We start from the raw sequence: 6,959 nt of genomic DNA on the forward strand, positions 1-6,959 counted from the left end.
CGAAGGCCGCGCTCGGCTTCCGCGGCCTGACTGGGGTGGGGGCCGGGCCTGGCCCCGGCGGGACTCGGGATCGGAACAGGGCGGGGCGGGGCGCGGGGCGGGGCGGGGCGCGGGGCGGGGTGAGAGGCGCGGGGCGGGGTGAGAGGCGCGGGGGGCGTGGCGGGGCGCGGGGCGGGGTGAGAGGCGCGGGGGGCGTGGCGGGGCGCGGGGCGCGGTGAGAGGCGCGGGGGGCGTGGCGTGGCGGGGGGCGGGGCGAGAGGCGCGGGGGGCGGGGCGAGAGGCGCGGGGTGGGGCGCGGGGCGGGGCGAGAGGCGTGGGGGGCGGGTCGGGGCGCGGGTCGGGTCGCGGGTCGGGTCGCGGGGCGGGGCGGTGGGCGGGGGCGAGAGGCGCGGGGGCGGGGCGGTGGGCGGGGGCGAGAGGCGCGGGGGCGGGGCGGTGGGCGGGGGCGAGAGGCGCGGGGGCGGGGCGGGGGCGGGGCGAGAGGCACGGGGGGCAGGGGGGCGGGGCGGGGCGGGGGCAGGGCGGCGGGGGGCGGGGCGGGAGGCGGGGGCGGGGGGCGGGGCGGGGGGCGGGGGCAGGGCGGCGGGGCGCGGGGCGGGGCGAGAGGCGCGGGGGGCGGGGGGCGGGGCGGGGGGCGGGGGCAGGGCGGCGGGGCGGGGGGCGGGGCGGGGGGCGGGGGCAGGGCGGCGGGGCGGGAGGCGGGGCGGGGGCGGGGGTCGGGGGCAGGGCGGCGGGGCGGGAGGCGGGGCGGGGGCGGGGGTCGGGGGCAGGGCGGCGGGGCGGGTCGGGGGGCGGGGCGGGGGGCGGGGGCAGGGCGGTGGGGCGGGGGGCGGGGCGGGGCGGGGGGGCGGGGCGGGGGCAGGGCGCGGGGGCGGGGCGGGGCGGGGGGGGCGGGGCGGGGGCAGGGCGCGGGGGCGGGGCGGGGCGGGGGGGCGGGGCGGGGGCAGGGCGCGGGGGCGGGGCGGGGCGGGGAGGCGGGGCGGGGGCAGGGCGGCGGGGCGGGGCGGGGAGGCGGGGCGGGGGCAGGGCGCGGGGGCGGGGCGGGGGCGGGGCGGGGCGGGGGGCGGGGCGGGGCGGGGGGCGTGGGGGGCGGGGCGAGGCGCGGGGGGCGGGGCGGTTCGGGTCGGGGGCAGGGCGTGGGGGGCGGGTCGGGGCGGGTCGGGGGCGGGTCGGGGGGGCGGGTCGGGTTGGGGGGTGGGGCGGGGGGGCGGGTCGGGGCGGGGGGGGCGGGTCGGGGCGGGGGGCGTGGGGGGGCGGGGCGAGGCGGGGAGAGGGAAGGCCGGGGTGTGGGGGCGTGGCGTGGTGTGGGGCGGGGCGCGGGGCGCGGGGCGCGGGGCGGGGGGTGGGAAGGCCGGGGTGTGGGGGTGGGTGGGGGCGTGGCGTGGGCGTGGCGTGGGGCGGGGTGCGGGGCGGGGTCGGGGTGAGGGGGCGGGGCGCGGGGGCGGGGCGAGGGGCGCGGGGCGGGGGGTGGGAAGGCCGGGGTGTGGGGGTGGGAAGGCCGGGGCGTGGGGCGCCACTCCCCCCACCCCACCCCGCCCCGCCCCGCCCCGCAGGGCAGGACTGGCGTCAGCCCGGGGTCGGCTCTGCTCCCCTGTGGCTGGGCAGGAGGCGCCTCCTCCTGCTGCCCAGGCTGGAATCAGGATTCGCACTCAGGCCTTGGTCGGGGCTCTGAGCAGAGGTCAGAGGGTCGTGGCCGGGGGTCCCCGGAGCTGGGTCCTGGGATGCAGGCCTGCGCCCTGGCTCCTCTTTGTGGGGTGAACACGGGCGCCCTGAGCCCCGGGGGGGGGCAGGTCATTCTGGCACCAGCTTCCGGACTCTTGGCCTCCCTTCCCGCCCCTGCTGGCCGCTCGGGCCGCTTTGTAGATCAAACACTTCCCCATGGGGGAGGCGAGGACCCGACAGCGGAGGGCATGGAGGCTGAGCTGGGAGGGGAGGCTGAGCTGGGAGGGGAAGCTATGGTGAGAGGGGAGGCTATGGTGGGAGTGGAGGCTGAGGTGAGAGAGGGGAGGCTGAGCTGGGAGGGGAAGCTATGGTGGGAGGGGAAGCTATGGTGGGAGGGGAAGCTATGGTGGGAGGGGAGGCTGAGCTGGGAGGGGAGGCTGAGTTGGGAGGCTGAGCTGGGAGTGGAGGCTGATTTGGGAGGGAAGGCTGAGCTGGGAGAGGAGGCTGAGCTGGGAGGGGAAGCTATGGTGGGAATGGAGGCTGAGCTGGGAGGGGAGGCTGAGCTGGGAGGGGAGGCTGAGCTGGGAGGGGAGGCTGAGTTGGGAGTGGAGGTTGAGGTGGGAGTGAAGGCTGATTTGGGAGGGAGGCTATGGTGGGAGGGGAGGCTATGGTGAGTGGAGGCTGAGTTGGGAGGCTGAGCTGGGAGTGGAGGCTGAGGTGAGGCTGATCACCAGGCCCCCTGGCACCGCCAGCGGCTTGTGGACAGCTCGTGTGGGCCCAGCTGGCAGCCTTTAGAATGGGGTGCATGGACGCCCTGTGTCCGTCCGTCCATCCGTCTGCTCCCCTCCATCCAGCAGGGGGGAGAGGGTGTGGGGATGCACGGCAGTCGGGGTTCACTTTGTTCTAAGCTCTTTAAAGGAATGGAGAGCTGGGCCCCGTGGCTCACACCTGTCATCCCAGCCGCACAGGAGGCTGAGCTCTGAGGATTGTGGTTCAAGGCCAGCCCAGGCAGAAGTCCCTAAGACTCTTATCACTGGTTAACCAGCAAAAACCAGACATGAAGCTGTGGCTGAAGTGGTAGAGGGCCGGGCTTGAGTGGAAAAGCTCAGGGAGAGCCTGAGACCTTGAGTTTGAGTCCCAGGATGGGCACCAAAAAGATCAATCAATAAAGAAATTGGGTTTGTTTCTCCAACGGGCTGCCCGGAATTACTGTCCATTTTATGGAAGGGCAGCTAAGCCTGGAAGAGAGAAGTCCTGGCAGCAGTGTGGTGGCTTTCCTGCGGGTGGCTCTGAGATCTTCATTTCCCTTCACCTCCCAGGGCCAGAAAGCTTTAGTCTTTGTTTGTTTGCTCTTGCTGGAGGGAAGGAGAAGGTCCTGGGACCTGAACTCAGCACCTGGGCGCGATCCCTGAGCTGCTTCTGCTCAAGGTTGGTGCTCCATCACTTGTGCCATAGCTCCACGGCTGACTTTCTGGTGGTTCATCAGACCTAAGAGTCTCACGGACTTTCCTGCCTCGGCTGGCTTCAAACCATGGACCTCAAGCTCAGCCTCCGGAGTAGCTGGGATGGCAGGCGTGAGCACCGTTACATGGCTTCATTATTTTTTAAACCATTTAAAAAGACGAGCAGCACAGCCTATCAACGATGGATGCAAAAACAAAGCATGGAAAAGCATAAGAAATAGAGATAGTAGATTGTGTGTGTGTGTGAGTGAGTGTGTGTGTGTACACCTGCTCACACATGGACGGGAGGAGAGGAAGAGAGATTCGTCAGAGACTAGTGCTCTGTCATTTGAGCTATACAGCTCCACTTCTAGCTTTTTAGTGGTTCGCTGGAGATGAAAGTCTCATGGACTTTCCTGCTGGGCTGGCTTCTAATCTTGAGCCTCAGATCTCAGCCTCCTGAGTAGCTGGGATTACAGGCAGGAGCCACTGGCTCCCATGGGGAAAAGTTTGTTTTAAACTACATTAAATAGCAGTGTGATTTACAACTCTGCAAACACACACACACACACACACACACACACACACACACACACACACACACAAATATGCCTGTCTTGGGGAAAGGAAGATGGGACAAAAGGCAATTTTTCTTCTTTCTTCTTTGATGTTTGTTTGTTTTCCTAATCTTTAATAAGCGTGGTTTCAGTTTAAATGGAAAAATAACCAGAGACGTAGATTCCTGTCCCAGCTTTCCCATAAATGGGGGCGGGGTGCCTCTGGAAGGCCGAGGCTCTGCGGGTGACGTCTGTGGGTGCTTCCTCCTCTGGGAAGTCCCCGGGATTGCACCGCAGCCTGGCCTGGCGCAGCTGGCGTGCGGCTCGCTCGGCCAGAGGCTCCCGTCCCGCCTCGCCCCCAGGCAGCCAGGAGCCCCGGTGGCTGCTCTCAGACCCTGGATGGCTTAGGGGTGGTCTGTGCCCCAAATTAGGGTGGGAATTCAGTTGCCAAGGTAACAGTGTGGAGGGGTGGGTCTCATGAGACGGCTGGTCATGGGGGGTGCCCACCCTCACAAAGCTGCTGACTGAGCTGGGGGGGCCGCGGGGCGGAGTCAGGGTGGATACGGAGCTGGTCCCCACCCCCCGCTAGCAAGGGGGGTCTGTGTGCTCCTCCCCAATGTTGAACCGTCCCACAGTGCCAGGCATCTTGGTGTAGCCACACTAGATGGATGAGACAGTCTAGTTTTACAAAGGGGAAACAGAGGCACAAAGAGGATGATGCCTGGAGGGAACTTCCCAGCGTGTGTTCCATCCTGTCCCTGCAGACGGAGCCGGAGCCGGAGCCGGAGCCGGAGCGTCCCTGCAGCACCAGGCCTGGGGCGGCGCTCACTGGGTCCCAGCGCCTGGCCTCCTGCCAGCACAGCAAGCGAACAGCGGTGTGGAGGAATCAACCCAGGGATGGATGGACAGACGGGGGGATGCTGAAAGAATTGGAGGAGTAAGCGTGTGTGTGTGTTTGTGTGTGTGGTGGGTGATGGATTGTATATGGATGGATGGATGGATGGAGGAGAGGAGGGTCAGATGGTGGATGGGTAGATGGGTGGTGGATGGATGGATGGATAATGGATGGACAGATGAGTGGATGGATGGATGGATGGATATGATGGATGGACAGATGGGTGGATTGTGGATAGATGGACAGATGAGTGGATGGATGGGTGGATGGATATGATGGATGGACAGATGGATAGATGATGGATGGAAGAGCTGCAGCCTCCTGGGCCTCGGTTTCCTCATCTGCCAAGAGGGCCGGCGCCTGTCCCCAGCTGGCGGGGCCTCTGGCCGCTGCTGTGACCTCGCTGCTGGCCGTCCGTCCGCTGCCCGGTCATCCTCAGACGGGAGCAGCTGTGCGGGCTGAGGCGTCAGGTCTGGGTGGGGACCCCTCCCCCCTGGGGCGAGGCTGCAGGATGCCCACACCCGCAGGACGGCCGCCGTCCCCAGCAGGAATGGGGCCCAGGACCCCAGGACCATGGGGCTGAACTTAAGTCTCTAATCTCAGGGATCAAAACCCCAGCGGGCTGGCCCCCCACCCCAGGAAGTGAGGCTGTCACCTCCTGGCCACAGGAGACACCCCACCCGCTCCTACCCCAGGGCCGCCCCGTGCTCCCAGCCCCCAAGCCGGGTAGGAACCGTGTCTCTGGAGCTCCCTCTTGTGGCTCAGCCCCACACTGCACACGCGTCTCCTGCCTGCTTGAGCAGCCCCTGGGGACTCTGAACCGGACATGCCGTGGGACAGGGGCCTCCCTGCCCGCCAGGGCCACCTTCACACCAAGCCCACAGCATGGAGCAGACTTCCGACGGCCGTGGTGACCGTGATAAATAATTCTGTGGCAAGGCATGCTCACTGACAAGGATGTACCGTCAGCTGACTGGGGTGGACGCAGGGACAGGGCCCTTCTCTGACACACCCAGGGCTAACGTGGGAGACATGAATACTTCAGCTGTCTTTGCAGACCACCTTAAGCGGCTACCTGACAGGGAACAAGGCAGAACAGAGAAATGCTGTCCTGTGGTTTAGAACACCAAACCTACAAAGAACCCACAGCCGGCCCAGGGCGGACAGCGCGTCCTCCACCCGGGGCCGCCGTGCGGAGGTGTGACCACGCATGGCCTTGGGTCAGGGAGAGAAAGCAGCTCTCACGCGTGGCTCAGTCTGTGTATTATCTGCAGGTTCAGCGTTAATCAACCAACGCCAAAATCCAAAGTGTCATGCGGCTCAGGATGCCATCCTAACGACTCAGGAGGCTGAGGATCACAGTTCGAAGCCAGCCCAGGCAGAAAAATATGGTGACACTCTTCTCTCCAATTAATCAGCAAAAAGCTGGAAGTGGAATTGTGGCTCAGATGGCAGGGCTCCATTTTTGAAAGACAAAGCTAAACACTAGTGCAAAGCCCTAAGTTAAAACTCCAGTAACTGACACCAAAAAAAGCCAAATGCTTCCCTGAGGGTCACCAGAAAATGGCTGGTGCTGATGGCGGGACCTGGGTTCACCGAGAGACAAGAAAAACAGCCCAGTGGAGAGCCGGGGGCACGGTGAGGTTCGGTGTGGACACGGATGTGTTTGGGGCTCTGCCAGTGTCTCTGTAATGAACCCCAACCATTGCTGGGGGGGGGAGTTCCAGGGCCCTGCAGGGGCTGTGGATGAGGGCTGGGCACACACACGTGTCTTTTGGTTGCGGGATTTTTCACGAGAAAATGCTTATTATGTGTTTTATTTTTACTATTACAAAGGTGATGTACAGAGGGGTTACAGTTAGGTAAGTCGGGTAAAGGGTACATTTCTTCTTGGACCGCTCACCCTTCCCTGGCTCTCTGCTGGTTCCCCCCCACCTTGTGAATGAAGGTGACAGATTCCTTCCCGTTCCTGAGCAGCTGGTGACGCTGCGCGCTTCCTCTCTGCTTTGACTTACACAGACTTTCTCACTTTAAAGAGTAACCATTAAGGTGCATTCGGGTGGATTTGGGGCAGCCGGCCACCGGGAGGCTGGGGCCTGAGGCTCGCAGGCGGGCAGGGCTGTCCGTGGGACTCTGATCCCAAATCGGCCCCCAAAGCCGGAAGCGGCGCAGAGCCTTGAGCTGAGAGCTCAGGGCGGCGCCCAGGCCCCGAGTTCAGGCCCCGGGACCGGCTCCAAAAGGCAGTTTTGTACCTAAACCCCGGCGAGTTCCTGGCCGCGGAGAAAACCGCGTCCGCCCGAGCCGGCGGCCTCCGGGAGCCCGACGTCCCCGGCCCGGCCGAGGCCCCGCAGCTCGGGAACAGTGACACCCGGTGGCCGTCCCGGGAACTGCGCCTCGGGCATC

General features: G+C 66.0%; 1 long non-coding RNA gene across 1 annotated transcript; it reads left to right on the plus strand.

Annotated features, from left to right (window-relative positions):
• Nucleotides 1-1,605: 1,605 nt before the first annotated feature.
• Nucleotides 1,606-6,664, plus strand: LOC138805279 (uncharacterized). Its single transcript, XR_011365476.1, has 3 exons — nt 1,606-1,678; nt 4,426-4,598; nt 5,831-6,664. It is a non-coding gene; the product is annotated as an uncharacterized lncRNA (long non-coding RNA).
• Nucleotides 6,665-6,959: the final 295 nt, after the last annotated feature.

The sequence above is a fragment of the Dipodomys merriami genome, unplaced genomic scaffold (genome assembly GCF_024711535.1).
Source record: "Dipodomys merriami isolate MVZ:Mamm:240054 unplaced genomic scaffold, mDipMer1.0.p SCAF_39, whole genome shotgun sequence".
NCBI classification, from domain to species: Eukaryota; Metazoa; Chordata; class Mammalia; order Rodentia; family Heteromyidae; genus Dipodomys; species Dipodomys merriami.